This window comes from Sciurus carolinensis, chromosome 15 (assembly GCF_902686445.1).
Source record: "Sciurus carolinensis chromosome 15, mSciCar1.2, whole genome shotgun sequence".
In the NCBI taxonomy this organism is placed as follows: Eukaryota; Metazoa; Chordata; class Mammalia; order Rodentia; family Sciuridae; genus Sciurus; species Sciurus carolinensis.
The window spans coordinates 76,892,736-76,911,494 of record NC_062227.1 but is presented as its reverse complement, the minus strand read 5'-3'; the positions used below and the strand labels follow the sequence as shown (position 1 = coordinate 76,911,494).

Below are 18,759 nucleotides of genomic sequence, written 5' to 3'. Positions count from 1 at the left end.
ATAAGTTTGTGAAGGACATTTCATGAGCACCTACTACATTCTAGGTATTTATGTCTACTGAGCAGGACCTTCAGCAACTCTGACAGCTGGGCTTTTCTAGAAGGTTAAACACATGGAGAAACTCATTATCATCCAGCTAGTATGTGGTGAAGTTGTATCTGAGGTCTAGACTGCTTCCAGAGCATTTCAGCCTATGGCAGATACTTCTCACTGACATTTCCTACTTCCTCTGCTAACATTCCATTGGGGGTCATCACCACTTCAATGCTACTATTTGAGCATGTGCTGTTTTTATGTTCTATAGAGCATGCTTTCCATATTGTATTTATCTATCTCACAAAACAATACATGTTTTATTTTAATCTTCTGCACAATTCCAGAGGGAAATTTCCACTCAAGAAAGAAAGTGGGGAGGTTAACAAGATTTTGGAATAGAGAAGTTTGTTTTCCTGGTTGCTCTGTGGAATGAAACCAAAAAAGCAGACAAGAAGCTTCCCAGAAAGGTGAGTGAATAAAAAAAAAAAAAAAAAAAAAATGGGGGGGACTTTACTGGAATTTAATACTGACATTCAAAGCAGACTGGGGATTCAGGAGGTTGAATATAATGAAATAATAAATTAATCCCTACGCCACAGCTGCTGCAGCCAGAGGCACCAGCCAGAGCAGTCCCTCCATGAGCAAAGAAGAGGGATAATGGAATTAAAGGAGTCGGAAATTTTAGGATGTCTAAAGCATGTCTGAGTATGAAGATTTGAGATTAAAGACACTGCCCTATTCTTGTGTGGAAAGGAGCCTCATAACTCCAGGTGGCATGCAGAGGACAGAGGAAGGAACCATTTTGAGCCACAGCCTAGGGACCAGCAGCTATGGGAGCTGATTACTGGCAAACCATAATTTGTCCTGAAATATAGGCCTGGCCAACCCACATTGCAGGACATAGAGTGTGCCTAACTGACCAGAGGGAAATCAAACATGGAGAGAGGTTTACACAGGGAACAACTGGTTGTAGAAACCCGTCCAGCATTCTCCATCCCATTCCAATCCAGATGCTTAGAGGAACAGCTGGAAGAGATGCACATGGCTGGGAATTCAAAAGGGTGGGGACAAGAGAGGTTGAATTTGGAAAAAAACCTGAGACAGGAAATGTAGGGTTTGCAGGTGATATAGTGGACTAAGAATTGGCTCCTCCACCACAGGAATGGAACCAGGGTATGTCCTGGGAGTGCAGTCTTCCAGCATGATCTGGCAATTACTGGGCCCTGAAGGTATGCCGATTTAAAATCTCCATACCAATTGGCATTCATCAAAGAGCCTGGAGCTTACTAAAGCCTGAACTCAGCATCCAGAAATTCCGCCTAAGGTATTACCTCTCTCCATCCAGCAATCTGGAGGATGGAGCATCATGCTTCAGATAACTCCACCTAAAACTGCTGAGAAAAGAAGCTGAGAATCTTTTCAACTTCAATGGAAAAAATTCTTTCATTTTCATTGAGATTTTCTTTTTCTTTTTCTTTTTCCCTCTATTTAATTTTGACCATAATACTTCATGAATATTGTACATATTCTTTTTTTTATTTCTAGCATTTTTGAAGTCAGTTATTTCTCATGGATCAGTTTTTCAGGATTAGGATGTTTGATTTCAATTTTTCAATATTTCAATATTTTTGTATACTCTTATTTTATTATGTTATTATTTTATTTTTAATTTTTAAAATATCTACTTTAATTTTTCTCCCATTTATGTTTCCCTTGATTCTCTTTCTCCGTTTTCTTCTGTTAAAAGCCCATCTCTACTGTTCTCTCTTTCACTCTTCCTTTAATTTTATACTTCTATCTTCTCTTCTTCCCTCATAATCATCACATCTTACGTCACTAATCTCTTCCTTTCGACCATTTGAAATTGTATATCCTTTTGCTAACTTGCTGTTTTTATTGTAGGCAATAACTTACCATATTATTTCTGTTAATTGTGAAAATTAAGTTTGCAGTCTTCATATCAGCAATTATTCATTTTAATGCTGTATATTGTGTGCATTGGTTGTTGTTAATATTTGTCTCCCCTTAAATGGTGAGGTGATGGAAATCTTCAGGTACTCTATATGTACTTCCTCTGATCCATAGTGTTGAATCTATACACACAAACAACATGAAAAAGCAAAGGAACAAATTGCCCCAAACAGATCAAGATGACAGAATCCTCTGTCACCCAGTAGAAGAAATGTCAGAGAAAGTTTAGAAAGTACATAGTTAAACTGATATGGCAGGTAAAGGATGATGAGAGAAATGAAGTCAGAGAGCAAACACAAGAAGTGAAAGATTACTTCATTAAAGAGAGATTCTGAAGGAAAATCAATGAGAAGTCCTCAAAATAAAGGAATCAATTAACAAAATTAAATACTCAATGGAAAGCATCACCAAAAGACTAGACCACTTGAAAGACAGTTTTAGGCAATGAAGACAAAATATATAACCTTGAAAATAAAATTGACCATGGAGATGTTAAGAGACCAAGACCATGAACAGAACTCTCAAGAAATATGGGATAACCTGAAAAGATCAAATTTAATATTTATTGGAAAAGATGAAAGGTCAGAAATACAGACAAAAGAGATTCACCAACTTTTCAATGTAATATCAGAAAATTTTCTGATGAAAAGAATGAAATTGAACATGAATCACAGGAGGCTTATAGGACACCAAATATATAAAATTACAACAGATTCACACCAAGGCACATTATTATAAAAATGCCTAACACAGAAAACATGGATAGAATTTTTAAGACTGCGAGAGAAAATTGACAGGTCATATTTAGAGGGAAACCAATCCAGAACGCAGCTTATTTCTCAACCCAGACCCTCTAAATGAGGAGATCTAGAAATAATAAGTAACAAGCTCTGAAAGAAAATGGGTAGTAGACAAAAATAATATATCCAGCTAAATTAAGCTTCAAAAATGATAACGAAAATAAAACCTTCAATGATAAAAGATTTTGAAAGGATTCACAACTAGAAAGCCTGCACTACAAAACATACCCAATAAAATATTTCATAAAGGAGAAATAAAAATAATATGAATAACTAGAAATTCACATACCTAAGAAAGGTAAATCCTCACCTTGAGCACTTCATTCTCAAACTGAATGCATTTGCAGATGGTGAACAGCTTCTGTGTTGCTATCCTTCTGCTACAGTAGCAAATTACCACACATTTAGTATTTTAAACTGACATAAACCTTTTATCTTGTAATTCTGGAGGTCAGAAGTCTAAAATGCAAGTTCAGGACTCTGTTACTTCTGGAGCCTCTAGGGGGAAATCATTTTTCTTGCCTCTTTGAGCTTTGAGAAATCCTCTGACTTCATTTTTTTGGGGTCCCACATTATGACCTCTGTTAACATTGTCTTATCTTCCTCTCTGACTCTCCAGATTCCTTTTATATGTAATGATCCTTTAAATTTCACTGGGTCCAACTGGTCAATCCAGTTTCATGCTCCTATGGAAAGATTAGCTGATAAGCAACTTAAGTCTGTCTGCGCACTTGGTTTTACTTTGCTGTAGAATCTCACATACTCATAGGATCTGGTGACCAGGAGTTGGAAGCTTTGGGGGCCTTGTTTTCCCTGACATAGGACACAGTTCCCTAGCACCATTGAGATGTTCTAGATTCCTGATTAGCTACAAAATAATGGAGCCAGACTGCCTGGGTTTGAATGCCAGGCATACACTTACCAACCTTGCTGTCTGTTCATTCCTTTCTCAATATGTCCCTGGGAACTTCAGCAATCCCCTCTGTGCATCAATCCCCTTGTTTGTAAAATGGAGATGATGAATGGCATCTTCCTCAGGGACTGGAGGAAAACAGTAAGTTAACCTCTGTAAAATAGTTTTAGAGTTACCTGGTATCTAGTGTCATATCATTTTTAGCAAAAAGATAAAAAATAGTTCTTCCTTTGATGAGATAAAAAATAAAGGCTTTAATATTATATAAACCACATAAATATTTGATTGTATTAGTTGAATACAGATGCATAATTATAATATTTTTGATATTGATTAAGCTAGCTATGATTTTAAACACACACACAAACACACACACACACACTCACTCAGTGTAAGAAGTTGCACTGCTGGGAAGACCACAGGGCTGGGAGAGCTCACAAGTTTTTCTGCCTGGAGCGAGGCTTCTGTCTTGGAAACCTGGAATGCCCCCTGAGAGCAGCAAGTGGCTCCAGGTCACAATACTCTTTTTTCCTTTCTTTCAACATTCTGTAGACCGTCTTTGGCTATGCAGTGCAGCAGAACTGTGGAGTAGATTGGAAACCAGGCAGATGCCTGCTCCCTGTCCCTAACCTACCTCCCAGGTGTCTGTTGAGAACTGCAGCTTAGAAAGTGTCACTCAATAAGTTAATCTTCAAATACAAATACGTAGTGAAGGGAATGGAAAGACACTGGAGTCAGAATAAGCCTCAGTCACCACCTGACTCATATTTTAACAAAGTCAGGACACATTATTGAAAATCTTTAAGTCTGAGTTTTCTGTATGTCTTCAACAAAAGCAATACTAATCATGCAGATTTATTACAGGTTTAGAGCTCATCTGTGCAGAATGCCTAACAGTGCCAAGATAAACACATGAAGTATGTTATATCCAGTTTGTTATTTAAGTTAGAATAGTGTAAAAGTAATCCCTAAGGTAGAGGTTGTCACTGATCAATCTTCAGCCAATGATAACTGATCCATGTGCATGTATGTGAAATTTTGCACATATTTCATGTGTATAATTATATAATATCTTATTGATTAGTATATATGTATAATTATATATATTTCTAATAGGTTCTGAAGAGTCTTTTAATCATGTACAGCACATACAAAAAAGTCTTGGTTTTTATGATTCTGTAAGTTTGCATATATAGATGAGGGAATTTGAAAACTCTTAAAGTGGTATGCAAGATTTTGTATATATGTATATACACTTATTAGAAAAACATCTTTAGCTTTTTATCAGGTTTTTAACTATGTCTTTGACATGCTTAAGAATTTCAAATAATCCAACCAAATGCCTGTTATATATAAAATAGAAGGACATTTTGGAAATGGATTGAAAGAACATTCAAAGACAAAACTGGCCTTGAGCCAAGATTAACCTTAGATTAAAGTTTCATAATTACAGAATATTATAGTTAAAAGCAACCACTGATGTCCTTTGCCCTTTGGAGTTCTGAGAGTTGTAGTGACCTGCCTAAGTGATATTAGAGCACAGCAGAGTCATTATTAGAGTTCAAGTTGCCAGAATTCTAGTTCTAAACACTTCCCCCTGGGACTTTTTATTTGTGTGTGTGTGTGTGTGTGTGTGTGTGTGTGTGTGTGTGTGTATCTCCAAAGTGGCATCTAGATATTTAAGAAATGTTACTGTGGTCTCAGAAACATACATTCATATATCCTTAAAACTACCTGCAAAAGTAGCATCAGGAAGATTGTGAATGTCTAGCAAATCAACACTTGACGATTCATGGTGCCAACTTGTGCTAATTTCATTTACTGCAGTATTGTGAATGACATAGGTATTTCTCACATTATGACTTACTATCTGGCCTGGGGAGCTTATGATTCATTCGAGCAACAAAACTTTTTAAAAGTTTTAGATTGCTTTTCGAGACCACGCTGGAGTGTGAGCTTGAAGGAAAGTAGCTTGAGGCTTTTCAAGTTGAGACATCACACTGTACACAGCAGCTGGATTTGTTCATCAGGGGTCCATGTGGATGCCATCCTTCTAATGGACATGAGTATTTGCAACAGTGACATAGTATGCAGACATTAATCCACATTTCTGGTTTCTCTTTTCTGTATCATGCTTCGATGCATCCCTCTATCAGAGTTAAGACATAAAACTTATTGGGGAAAAGAACACCATTCTATGCTTCAACCAGAGAAGCTATTTATGGGCCTGAGTCTCAGTTCTGACCAATTTTTTTTAAGTACGAGAGTGGTGGAATGAGACAGACATCATTATCCTATTTACACGTATGATTACCCGAATAGTATGAATCTACATCATACAAAAATCATAGAAATGAAAAGTTGTACCCCATTTGTGTACAATGAACCACAATTCAGTCTGTAAAATTTTAAAATAATAATAATAATAAAATAATAATAAAAGCGTGAGTTCTGAAAGCTAGACTGGCAGAAGGGAATTTCTCAACAATGAAGCTTCCCTGTAAGTGGTGGGTCTAGAGGTTTGGATTGCAGAATGTAAGTATGTGTCCCAGTCCTCTGAAAAATTTAGGATCAAAAGTAGAGGAAATGGCAAGTCACTTGTTTCAGGCTGTTGAGGGATGTTAACTAAGAAACATGCATCAGAGCACACACACCCTCCTTCTCACTCGTGAAACTCAGACTTCATGATGGAAGGGAGCCCAGGGGAGGAGAGGTCGCAGTGGTGTAAACAAGCTTACGTATCCATAATAATTAGAGATGCAATTAAATGTTTAGAATTATTGGCCTGGTGCAGAATCACTGGATTAAATTAAGCATAAATTGGCACAGGTAGATGTAGAACGATAACAGGTAATTTTGCCTCTCACTCTAAGACAATAGAAAATGATGATTAAATTACTGAAATAAAAAAATAAAGTTCATTACTTTTACACAAAGCACTAACCCAAGTAAATATTCAAAACCACAGCATAACAGTCACTTACTGAAAAATGTTTTTTACCTAGTATCCTGTATATATTATTCCATTTGACCCTTGCAACGATTCCATGAAATTCGAATTATCATATATCCAAGCAAAGCTGACCTCAAGTATTTTTTTAAATGTCCAGGAGTGATAATATGGAATGTGCCTCCAGTGAGAAGATGACATGTGTCTCCATGGTCTCTCTGTTATGTGACAGTCACTGAACTTGACATCTCTGTGCCAAACAAGCAGACTAGAATCTCCATTAGCCAGAAAGACGATATTTCTTCAGTTCTTTTCAGGTGGACATGAAATGCTTTTCTCTTCAATTTCTTTCTTTAGGATGCTGCATTTAGATATAAAAGATAAATCTAAAAAATGTACTACTTACACTAGATCATATTTTCTTTTATTAGGGTATTTTCTGAATAAATCTTTCAAAAGAAATTGTGAAAGTGGTGTGAATTTCCGGGATCATGTCAGCATTGGAGAAAAACATTTTCACATGGGGATTTTCTGGCACACTTGGAACACTCCTTGCTATTGCCCGTCTGAATACATTTTAACCCTGAACCTTCTCAGAGAACTCAGAGTCGAGTTCAGCTCATAACCTGATGGATAAGACAACTTTATTGCTAGAAAATCTCTTAAGCAAAAGTTTTATAAAGTGCTTATTGCAAATGTTCCACTTACTGGTCATTATATATACCCTTGCTTATTTTTAGAAAGGACATTTCTCCTTTCTGTACTATTGAATCCATCGTGAAACAATTTTTAAGACTATCATTTGGCTCATTTGGCAGGAGTTGGTTTGAGAAAATGCTAGTTTCCACCAAGAATTCTCTCAGGGAAGAAACCATTTATTAGGTGCAATTCCAAATTAAGGAGGAAAAGATTATCTTCAATTGATGACAATTCTAAATTTTCATTTGCAGTAAAAGAAAAACTGTTTGTATAAGAGAAATCTGTGAAATAGAAATGCATAAGCATATAGACACAGCCACGCTTTGATGACCTCCCCGTCACATAGCGGTGAGACAAGGGTTAGGGCGATGGCTGAATCTGTGGCACCTGGCAGTAGACAGGGGGATTGAGAGCAGTCTATTAGTCACAGCCTGGGAGGGGAGGACACTGTGGCAGCAGGTCTGTGTGGGGCCTCACAGGGGTGCAGAATAAAAGGGCTGTGTGGAGCGAGGCAGTCTTTGCAGCACAGCTGTGTGGGCAACCCTGGTCCCTGTGGAAGGGTGTGATCGGTCTCTGCGAGTATGCAGAGACCTGAAGCCCCCTACTCCGGCTTAAACAGGCATAGGCTTGTCTCCAGAGAAATAAGGGTTGCTTAGCTGGGAGCTTGTTCAGGGAGGTAGGGAGGGGAATAGACTTATGATTGGGTCCCCCAAACCCTCCAGCATCCCGAAATGGCAAGGTACACTTAATGACCTATTATTCAACCTTAATTTTAAATTTTATACAACACACCATACGTACGTACGTGCGTGCACACACACACACACACATACACACTCATGCATGCTCTCACAATTTTCTGTTTTATCTCAAGATCTCTCTTTATTGTCCCCCCATTGCACCTATGGTTACCAAAACTCACAACAAATTTCAGTAAATTCTCTTGCAATGTAATTAGTTATTATGGCTATTGCACAGAAAGCACTCATTTTCACATTATTCCAATTGTAGACATTTTGTTACATCCTAAACATTTAGTTATGAATTACTACAGTGCAGATTGTCAGAAAAAAAATCTTGTTTTTCAATTCATTATTTGACATGTCTGTCGGGGTTTTAAGCCCCTCTGCTCTTCTAGACCAGCGACAAGGGAAAGGAGCACTCCCCAACAAGGCCAGACAGGGAAAGGTAGGGCCGACTGACCGCCCTCACCCAGCCCTCCGGGTGGAGGACAATCAGATGGGTCAGGGAGACCCGTCACAGCAGGAACTCGTTTATTGAGGAAGTCACATAGCTTTTATGTAGGGTGGAGGCTAGGTGGGAACCAATCAGCTTAAAGGTCAGCAAGGCACGGGGTTCCCGCAGGTGAGAGTCCTATAGGACTGTATGGCAAGCACGAGCTGATCACGTTCCTGGAACTGTTGTTAACCAATCCCTGATGGTGGTCCGATTTATCGTCACCAACCCTTGAAACCGCCTTTGAGGCCTTGATCTTGCTCCCTCGCCAGGGAGTAAGGAGTCAGCCTGAGTTAGTTAACGTGTCATTAGTCCCAACACATGTCTGTGCAGTTAACTTTCAACCTGAATCTCTGTCTCAAGAGGGTATAATGAGATCATAGGATTTTGTATACTATACTCATTTACTCACAAAAAATTTTGGAGGATGTGTCCACATGCTTAGGCTCCAGTGCACAAGAGCATCCTTATTTAGGCAGAGGGCACAGCTCCTGGGTAAGGTGAAGTGAAACTCCACCAAACAAGACATTCTGAACAGGCAGGTAGAAGCTGAGAAGGAAGGGCCAGGAGAGCCCTCTGGGGGCAGACCAGACCTTTGGCTCACACAGCCCAAGGCAGCTCCCATCTCCACACTCTGGCAGTCTGGAAGGGTTAAAGGTCATTTCAGAAATAATATAAAACCATTCTGAATCTTGACACATGCAGTGTGGAGAAGGAGGAAGGAGGCTAGAGTGGGAATCCAAGGGGTTTTCTTAACTGCAGCTGGAAGAAGCCTTAAAGAAGCCATTCCTCTCTTGTTGCTAAGGCTGTTTCTTGGACCACTTCATTATAGTCATATCAGAGATGGATTTTAAAAAGCAGTGCCTCAGTCTATGCTCCAGCTGTAGCTGCACCATGGGAACTTAGGTCCTGGCTATGACATCTAAGGGAATGTGCAGAGCTGCTTGCTAATAAGTGGCCATCCTATTTAATGTACCCCATGGCACAAAAGTAAAAAGCAGATTCAAAGGGAGCCCTGAAAGTTGGGCCAGGAAAGGAAATCCGGAAAGCCGAACTGCAGCTGGAAACCTGTGGAAACTCTTTATCTGCTCACAATTAAAATATGGAAATTAATCATACAGGTGCAGAGGGATGTTTCACCTCTGGGCGCAGCATTTCAATGAGGGAGCAGCATGAGATGCTGGCCTGGGCCCCCTTGCCAGCCAACCCTCCAGCCCCGAGTGGCTCTGCACTGGTGGACCAGGATCTGCACGTAGGCCCCGGGCAGGAGGCCCTGAAAAAGTAGCCTTTCCAAACCTCTCCCTCCCTTCCGGTCAGGCTGTCAGGCAGGGGTGGGAGAAACCTCTGTAACTGTGGCTTGCTCCTCCTCCTGTGGTTCTTTACCACATTATGCACTCCTGGCTGGCCAGCTCACCAAGGAGAGGAGAACGAATTGGTGCACCAGCTGAAGCGTGCTCTGGGAAGGGACGGAACCCGAGGTCACTCCAGACTGGGAGTGGCCAAGGGAGGAGAGCCGGACCCTGGACAGACAGGCAGCTCCAGGGGGAGCCTTCTACTCTCCTCCTGGGCTTGGCACGCTGGCCATCAAAATGCTGAACTTTTATTCCACTATTTTTTTCAGTAATGTCTTATTCAGTCCTTACTAGGTTAATGGTTCTGTTGCCATAGTTTAAGACATATTTTACTATGAACATTTTACATATTTTACTATAAACATTTGATCTGTTTCTTTTAGATTTTTTAACTTTTGCTTTATGAATTTAAGGTGTGTAACTTGATGGGTCGATGCATGTGTATTTTGTAAAATTGCCTCAGTCAAGTCAGTTAACAATAACAGTCGCCTGACACATCTACCTTTTCCTCTGCTTTCCCTTTGGTGGTGAGAACACTGAGCACCCACCCTTGCAGCCTGTGCCAAGCACACAGCACATCATTGCTCCCCACAGCCACAGAGGGCCTTAGATCCCTAGAGCCAATCTTCCTTCTTCTCTGAAGATCTGTACTCTTGGAAGGACACCTGCCCATCCCTGACATCCCAGGCCCTGGTGACCACTCTGCTCTCCACTTCCATGAGTCTCGTTTTATTCTACATATGATGGACATCATATTGTATCTGTTTCTGTGTCTTGCTTATTTCACCAAACATAATGTCCTCCAGGTTCGACCATGTTGCAAATGTCAAGATTTCCTTCTTAGTCTGAGTAGTGTTCCATTGAATATATGTCACATTTGCTCTGTCGTTTGGTAGACATTCTTCCTTCATTGATAGACACTCAGGTTGATTCCCTATCTTAGCTCTGGTATTAACAATGCTTCAGCAAGCAAGAAGATGCACGTGCTTCTTAGAGATCCTGATGTCGATTCCATTGGATAAATACCCAGAAATGGAAATGCTAGGTCACATGGTGCTATGGGTTGGATGTGTCACCCCCTGCCAAGTTCATGTTTTGCAAACTTAATCCCCAAATTCATAAGTTGATGGTATTTGGAAGGAGAAGCTTTAGAAATTAACTAGAGTTAGATGAGGTTATGAGGGTAGAGACCATGTAATGGCGTTAAATAGCTGGTTTTATTTGTCTTTTGTTGTACTTGGATAGAACCCTGGGTCTCACTCATACCAGGTAAGTGTTCTACCACTAAGCTTCGCCCGAGCCCTGGGGTGAGTGGCTTTGTAAGAAGAGAAAGGCTGACCCAAGCTGACACAGTCCTCCCATGTCCCGTGATGCCTTTAGCACATTATGACGGAGCAGGAAGGACCTCTTCAAATGCAGTACCTTGATAATAGTTTCCTGGCTTAGAGAATGGTGAGAAATAGATTGTTGCAAATTACCCAGATCCTGATGCTCTGCAATAGGAGCAGAAAGTGGACTGAGATCTACGGTAGATCTGTACATAATGATGAACTTCTATATTGTTTTCTCTAATGGCCATATTGATTTATATTTCCACCAACAGTGTACAAGTATCAATTTTTGTTCATATCCTCACCATCTTATTTCATTACATAACAACCATATTAATAGAAAAATCACTTAAAATAGATTAAAGAATTAAGTGTTAGACCAGAAACTTTAAACCTTCAAGAAGAAAACAGAGGGGCAAACCTCCCTGATGTTGGTCTTGTCAGTGATTATTTGAAGATGGCACCAACAGCACAGGTGACAAGAGAGAATAAGCAGGAGGAGGACACCAGACTCAACGACAAACAGAATGGGAGTCTGCACAGCCAGAGCTGATGGGCGGTCAGTACACCAAGGACCCCAGGGACCCGCAGCTCGCGGGAGAATACTTGCCCAGGTAAAACCAGGCAAGGATCGCAACAGACGCTTTTCAAGGAAGACAAGACTAGCCGAAAGGTACATGAAAGGGTGTTCAACCACACTTATCATCAGGGAAACGCCAAACAAGACCACAGTGAGGACTTTGCATCTCTTCAAAGATTCCACACACAGCCTGTTCTAGAAGAGCAGTTATGCTATTTGGTCTTCTGATTCACTTGGGGCAACATGCGGATTAAGAACAATATAAACCCATGTGTGACCAAGAAATGACTGAAAGGCTCACATATTCTTGAAGACTTACTTTCCAGAATACTGATGGAAATGTCGTTTAACAACAGAGATTCTGGGTTGTGTAATTTGGGAAGAATAATACTACCCCACTCACTGCATGGGAGGTAGGTAGCATGAGGCGTGGAAAGAGAAGATGCATGTTACAAAGTGCTTTGTAAATTCTGGAAGATAATATACATGAAATGCAGCATCATGATTAACACTGGCAAGAGGGTATCCTCCACATCTCCATTAAGCTTCTGTGTCATTAAATATGGTTTCTGTCATTTTTATGTCTATCTCTTGGATCACCTCAGAGTTAGATCAGAAAGAAAAATAAAGCAACCATGAGAAAAGTTGAAAACAGATCAAAGAGTGGAAGAAAAGGCCGGCTGACGAGGAGGATTCAATCCCACCTGTGCTTCTGTGTGTGGGAATTACCCACACAAAATAATCACTCCTGGAAGCGCAAATCCCTTGGAAATGTCTGTAGCCCTGCTGGGAGCAGCTCATACGCATGCAAAGAAGCAGATGAGGATTTCTGAATAATGATGGATATCCGAACAGAGAGCTTTCCTCACAACGCTGTCTTCAGAAAATGCGGGTAGGAATCCCTTTTTAGTGTTTAGCGTCACTCTGTCACCCATTCTTGTAACCCATTGTGGGGGACGCTTTTCTTCTGGAGTGTGCCATGACCACCTCCTTTAGTACATTCCCTAGCTCCTTCTGTTTTGCAGTGAGTTCCAAGTTCTGTTGTGGCTGGGTCTAGGTGTTGTATGTCTTAATTCTTATTCCTTCCCCTTTTCACAAAAGGACACTGAGATCATTTGTAAATCATTCCCAAAACATTGTCCTCCTTCATGCTGTGAGGAGCAGGCATGAACATAACTTTTGCAATATTCACTCAAATTTTACAGGTTATTTACCAAGTAGGAGAAATGTTGGTGCTGGTTTTTATTATGGGAATTAATTATACCTGGTCTAAATTAGACCATTAGAAACATCATCATTTTACACTCGTCTTCTCACTCATGCATTTACGAAATCATCTTCAAACTCTCCCTGAGTGTGGGGCACCTCTTTGACAGGGGACCAGGCACCCCAGAGGAGAGGCCAAGCCTGCGTAGCACTGCTCACATTCCCACTGGGAGGGCTGGAAAGAAACATGGAGCAAATGCACAGCCGTTACTTTCCCGTAGTGATAGATGAAGAAAAAACAGGCAGAATAAGAACTAGATAGTGAAGGCCTTGTGAGAAGAATAAGAACTAGTGAATAATAGTGAAGGACTTGTGAGAAGGACTACTATTTAAACAAAGTGGCCACAAAGCCTTTCTCTGAAGAGACCTAAATGACTGGAAACAGCAGGCTCGCTAGAATCTTGAGTGTTTCAGGCAGAAGCAGCAAGGATTCTGATGTTCCTGAGATATAACAAGTTTGATGCATGGAAAGGAGAGAACAGGGCAGAGAGGTAAGGATGGAGGTCAAAGGAATAGGCAGGGGCAGGTACTGTGGAGTCCTTGGGCGAGGGTGAGGAGGTTGGATTTCATCTAGAATATGAGGCCAATATGCAGGAGCACATGAGCCGGGGAATTACTGCATAACTGATGTTTTAAAAAGATCAACCTGGATGGTCCAAGTGCAGAGCACACTCAGAGGCCAGAGTAGGAAAGGGGAGACTTGGAGACAAGAGAGGAGCGCTGGGGATGGGGTGGCCAGGGAGGGTGTTTAGCAGGAATGCCCACACACTGAGCCTCCTGCTAGGTAGTCACAGGAGTGCTGCCTGGAGCTTTCGTCTTCCCACACCGGGGCACGCACGGCCAGCAGCCTCAGCTCCCTCCTGTTGAGGAGTGTGTTCCTCAGCTGAGCTCTCTGGGACTCAGTTGCAGTCAACAGAAACCATTCTGTTTGGTTTATGCAGAAAGGAATTTACTAATAGTATTATGTAGCTGATGAAGTCCTTGGAAAGGACATAAGAGGGCAGAGAGGGAAGGAGCACACTTCCAGTGCCTCAGGAAAATGCTGACCCCAAGAGTGTCCTTTTTCATGAGCCATGCCTGTCTGTGTATGTTTTAAATGGCGGCATTCCCCAACTAAGCCCTGCCCATGTGTATGCGATTGACAGATCTTAAACTCTATAGGGAAACCTCATGACATGAAAGAATAATCAAGCTAGGTTGCAGCTTCTCAGTCTGCATAGTTCAGAAAAGTATGGTACAGAGAGATGGTCACAACAAAGAACAACAGATCCACCATTGGACTGAAGCATGGAGAGCTAGGCATCATGGGAAATGATGGTGTGGAGAGAAGAGTTAAACAGCATCAGTAAGTAGATAGGATGGAAAACTGGAAATCAACTGAGCTCATCCAAGGGATGAATACAGAGGAAAAGAGGGTGAGTCACATTATCACTCAGGGGCAGAAGAATGAGCCAGCAGAGAAGATTCCAGGAAGGAGCCAGGGTGGAGCCCTGCAGGACCAACAGACAGGAGGCCAACAGCAGGGCCCATCAGCCACCCAAAATGACCGGTGTCTAGTACTTATCAAGAGAGACGCCATCCTAAGATTTAGCTAGACAATCCATTGCAGCTGAATAGTAGGGACAAAACTCTAAGAGGCTGGGTAAAATAGGGAATGTCAGAGTGAAGTAGAGATAGCATGAACAGCACTTCAGGAAAACCTCACTATAACACTTGAAGTAAGGAAAACGCTGACATGTTTTGATAGTTGGAGTGGGATTAGGACCAAAGCAACAATTTAAAAAATAAAGAAAAAGAATATACCATGATAAACTACAGATGGAAAAAATGATCTAATCCCTTTGAGACTTTGGTCATCTCTGTTCTGCCCCACATTCTCCTTTGAGTACAAAGTGTTTTGTTAAGTCACCTCACATTTTGTCATTTGAGGTCCAGAGTCAAACGGGCAAGGACATGAAAATAGCTCCTATTGAATCTATATTACCAACCTCAAATGTTTGTGAAAATAATGGATTACAACTAGACTATTCTCCTGTATTTTTTTTATTCTTAGTAAGAAAAATAATGCTTAGTATTTTAATTTCTCACATTTTCATTTGACGAACTTGACTATGTCTGCAGAATGCGATTATATTTCTAACAATTATATCACAAGATGCTGACCAAATAAAACTCAGACATTTAAATGTTTGTGAATATTTATTATTATTTTTCTAAAATTAGATACTAAGTCGTTTTCATACCAAATATTAAAATGTTTATAATTATTTTAACTATTGAAGAAATGTGTTGTTTTTTTGAAAACATTTTCTTGCTTTGCCTTGTGGTATTTCAACTGATGGAAGAAAATGTGTTTTAGTCAGAGAGAATCAATAATATTTTGTAGGACATTCGTTGTCATTAAAAGTAAAACAAGTTATAGAAATTATGCCATTACAAAGCATATTTTCTATTTTGTCTTGACATGTAAGGATGTATAGCAGATTGTAATAGACAAATCATTTTACAAGGAAATAATATGGATCGTCTATATGTTTTCCTATAGAAGTTACTGTTTTTAGCTCCAGATTAGCTGATAATGATTTAGGTTTAATTGCTAGAATTCCTGACAGTAATAACTATTTTAAGTTTTGTGTCAAACCTGGATTTCAATATGATGAATGAACTTTCAGTTACCAGGGATGACCATATCTATATCACAGAACTGCTTCAGAGCCAATGGTAAGATACAAATGGTGCCTCTGAAAATTCTGTGGCTAAGACCCAGGTACCAGAGGCAGCATGGTATCCATGGCTCCCTAAAGAGCGGGCTGAGTGAGCATGCGCACTGATCCCCGTCTCTGACCCGACTAGTCTGAGATCCAACATGCACAGGTTGAGAAAAGAGAACTGCACAGGGTGCGTGAGACAGCAGAATAAGATGGGGGAGGTGATGCTCTGTGTATCCAGTAACCCTGTAAGTGTTTAAATTCTCTCTTTCCCAACTGCATCACTTTAATGATGTTGCACAAGCAACATGGAAGAGTTTGGTCAGCATAAACACAGGGAAAGTGGCTGTAATTAGTAAGGAAAACAGGAGGTCTTTTAAGCCTTCCACAGTTTTGCACAAACCTTCCCTGCTGCCTCCTAACGTGCTTTTCAGCACATGGGCCCTACCTAGATGGACAGACTGCTTTTACTGACCCCCATGTGCTACCCACAGATTCCCCACCTTTTTTTTTTTTTTTTTTTGGTGAATCTGGGTTAATAAGAACTGTGCATATTGAACAAAATTGTGCTTTATGAAGAAAAAGATATGAAAGTCAATCATAATGATAAAAGTTAGAGTGTTCACCATGTTTTAGGCAGGTACAGATAGTAGTAGGAATAAAATCTCTAAACTCCTGCTGGTGTAGAAATCCTTCTACTACCCAAGACTGTGGAGGAGAATCACTGGAAAAAATGGAACCTGTCTTGTTGGCAAGCATTCTGCATTCACATGTTGACCTTCTGAATGACAGAGGCCATGATCTATATCTGATGGCTGAAGTTCCCAGGAAATAACATCACTGTTGGGAGCAGAATTTTCCCCAAAATCCATATGTTGGAATCTATCCCCCAATGTGCATATATTTGGTGATATGGACTTCGAAGAGGCAAATACAATTAAATTATAAAGGTGAGACCATCTTCATGTAATGTGCCTGGCATCCTTTTAAGAGGAGGAGACACCAGAGGTCTCTCTATGCAAACAGAGGAAGGACCCAGTTTCCAGTGAAAAGGTGACTATCTGCAAGCCAAGGAAACAGGCTCCAGGGAAAACAATACTACCAGCACCTGGATCTTATTTTTTCAAACTTTAGAACTGTGAGAGAATAAATTCCTGTTGCTTAAGCAACCAGTCTACTGTGTTTTGTTGTAGCAGCTCTAGCACACCAATATAGAGTCGCCTTTGTAATTCAAATTGGAATCCACTCCCAGTTCTGCCAGTACCTAGATGGGACTAATTTAAATGTTCTAAGTTCTTTGACTTTTGTTTTGTAAAATGGTAGTAGTTCCTTTCCCGTGGTGAAGATTAAATGAATAACAATAGAGCATGAAAGCCTACCATATAATAAATGCTCCATATATTGTGATTATTACATTTATCAAAATTATTTAGACAAATGAATGAGAGCAAGAACACCAACTAGATATTTGAAAAATATTTCGATTTTTCCCTCCCAAGTAAATGTACTTTTATTATGCCAAATACAGCTTTTTCTTGCTTGAGAATTTTTGTCTGTCTGGTTTACCACATTTCAAAACTCATAAAGTGAGCTTACAAACAGTCACCTGCTTCCACAGTGTATTCTTAGTGGTAATTTGAGAAGCAAATGGCTGGGCAAAGTGACAATGATCTTGATTTATTGTGGCAGGTCTTCAAGGCCAGGGCCACAAATGGATGCTAGCATCACATGGACCTTAATCGTCTGTTGTTTATTTGAATCACAGAACAATAAATTCAATGGTGTGACTGTGGACCTCACAGTATATGATTGGACCGGTCTGCCCCTGATGTATTATTTATTTGTAAGTCCTGTGATTGTTTTAAAGATGAAAAGAACATGGAGAAGTGACTTGAAATCATCTGTCATTTGACACTATGAATGCTTTGAGGGTTCTATTTTCAAAAAAAATATTTTGCAACTCAAATGGTGATATGGAACTACAACTGTGTAGTTTATTTTAAGAAGGTTATTATAATAATTATGTGTGAACTTGTAGAACTGGGTGACAGGATGTTGCTTAATTTTTTTTTGTTGTTTGTTTTTTGGTTTTTTTGTTTGTTTGTTTGTTTTTGGCAGATACTGGGGATTGAACCCAGGGCCTTGAGCTTGACAGGCAAGCACTCTACCAACTGAGCTACATCCCCAGCCCAGTGTTGCTTAATTTATGTGAGAAAGGGCTGCTCAAAATTCTCCCCTCCAAGGCTGTTTGAAAAATGTGATTTGAAAACGATTTAGTAGTTAAATACTCCTAGAAACTTAAAATGAAATGCAATTAGCCACAATGGCACTCTAGTCCTATTTAACTGTGGGAGATAAAATAGAAGAAACCTGATAAACTTGGGTTTAGCGGAAACTTTGACATTTAATCTTTTGTATCCTTCTGTGACCTGTGCATGCACCAAAAGATGGAACAAGAGATAAATGTATCTAAACTATTAAAATGTTTTAAATTTGTTTGAGTCTAGGGGAAAAATGTTAGTAGGAGGCAGTGCTGAGTTTTGAAAATTTGTTTCTACATGTTGATTTTTTTTATAACATTGTGTTGTGTTTATCACTATTGAAAAATTGCATTTTGACAGTTGGCACTAGCATCAGGGAAAATAACAGGATATTTGTCTACAGGGATAGCTGGTAACCCAGGGTTATCCTGGCTCTGTCCTACTGAAGAAAGATAAAGGCATTTATTTAAGCAAAGAGCATGATTCCCTGACTGATGAGTAATGAGATCATGGAATCAGTGGCAATTGGAATCAGTTGCAATTATCAGTAACAGGATCAACTACATGTGGTAAGAACAGAGTATTTCTGATTTTGTACTTTACACTTAACATGTGTTAAATTTTTCCTTTGAAGTAAACCAGGTAATTTTTAACTC

General features: G+C 40.0%; 1 non-coding gene across 1 annotated transcript; it reads right to left on the bottom strand.

Annotated features, from left to right (window-relative positions):
- Positions 1–17,954: 17,954 nt before the first annotated feature.
- Trnad-guc (transfer RNA aspartic acid (anticodon GUC)) lies at positions 17,955–18,028 on the bottom strand. The gene has a single exon. It is a non-coding gene; the product is annotated as a tRNA-Asp (tRNA).
- Positions 18,029–18,759: the final 731 nt, after the last annotated feature.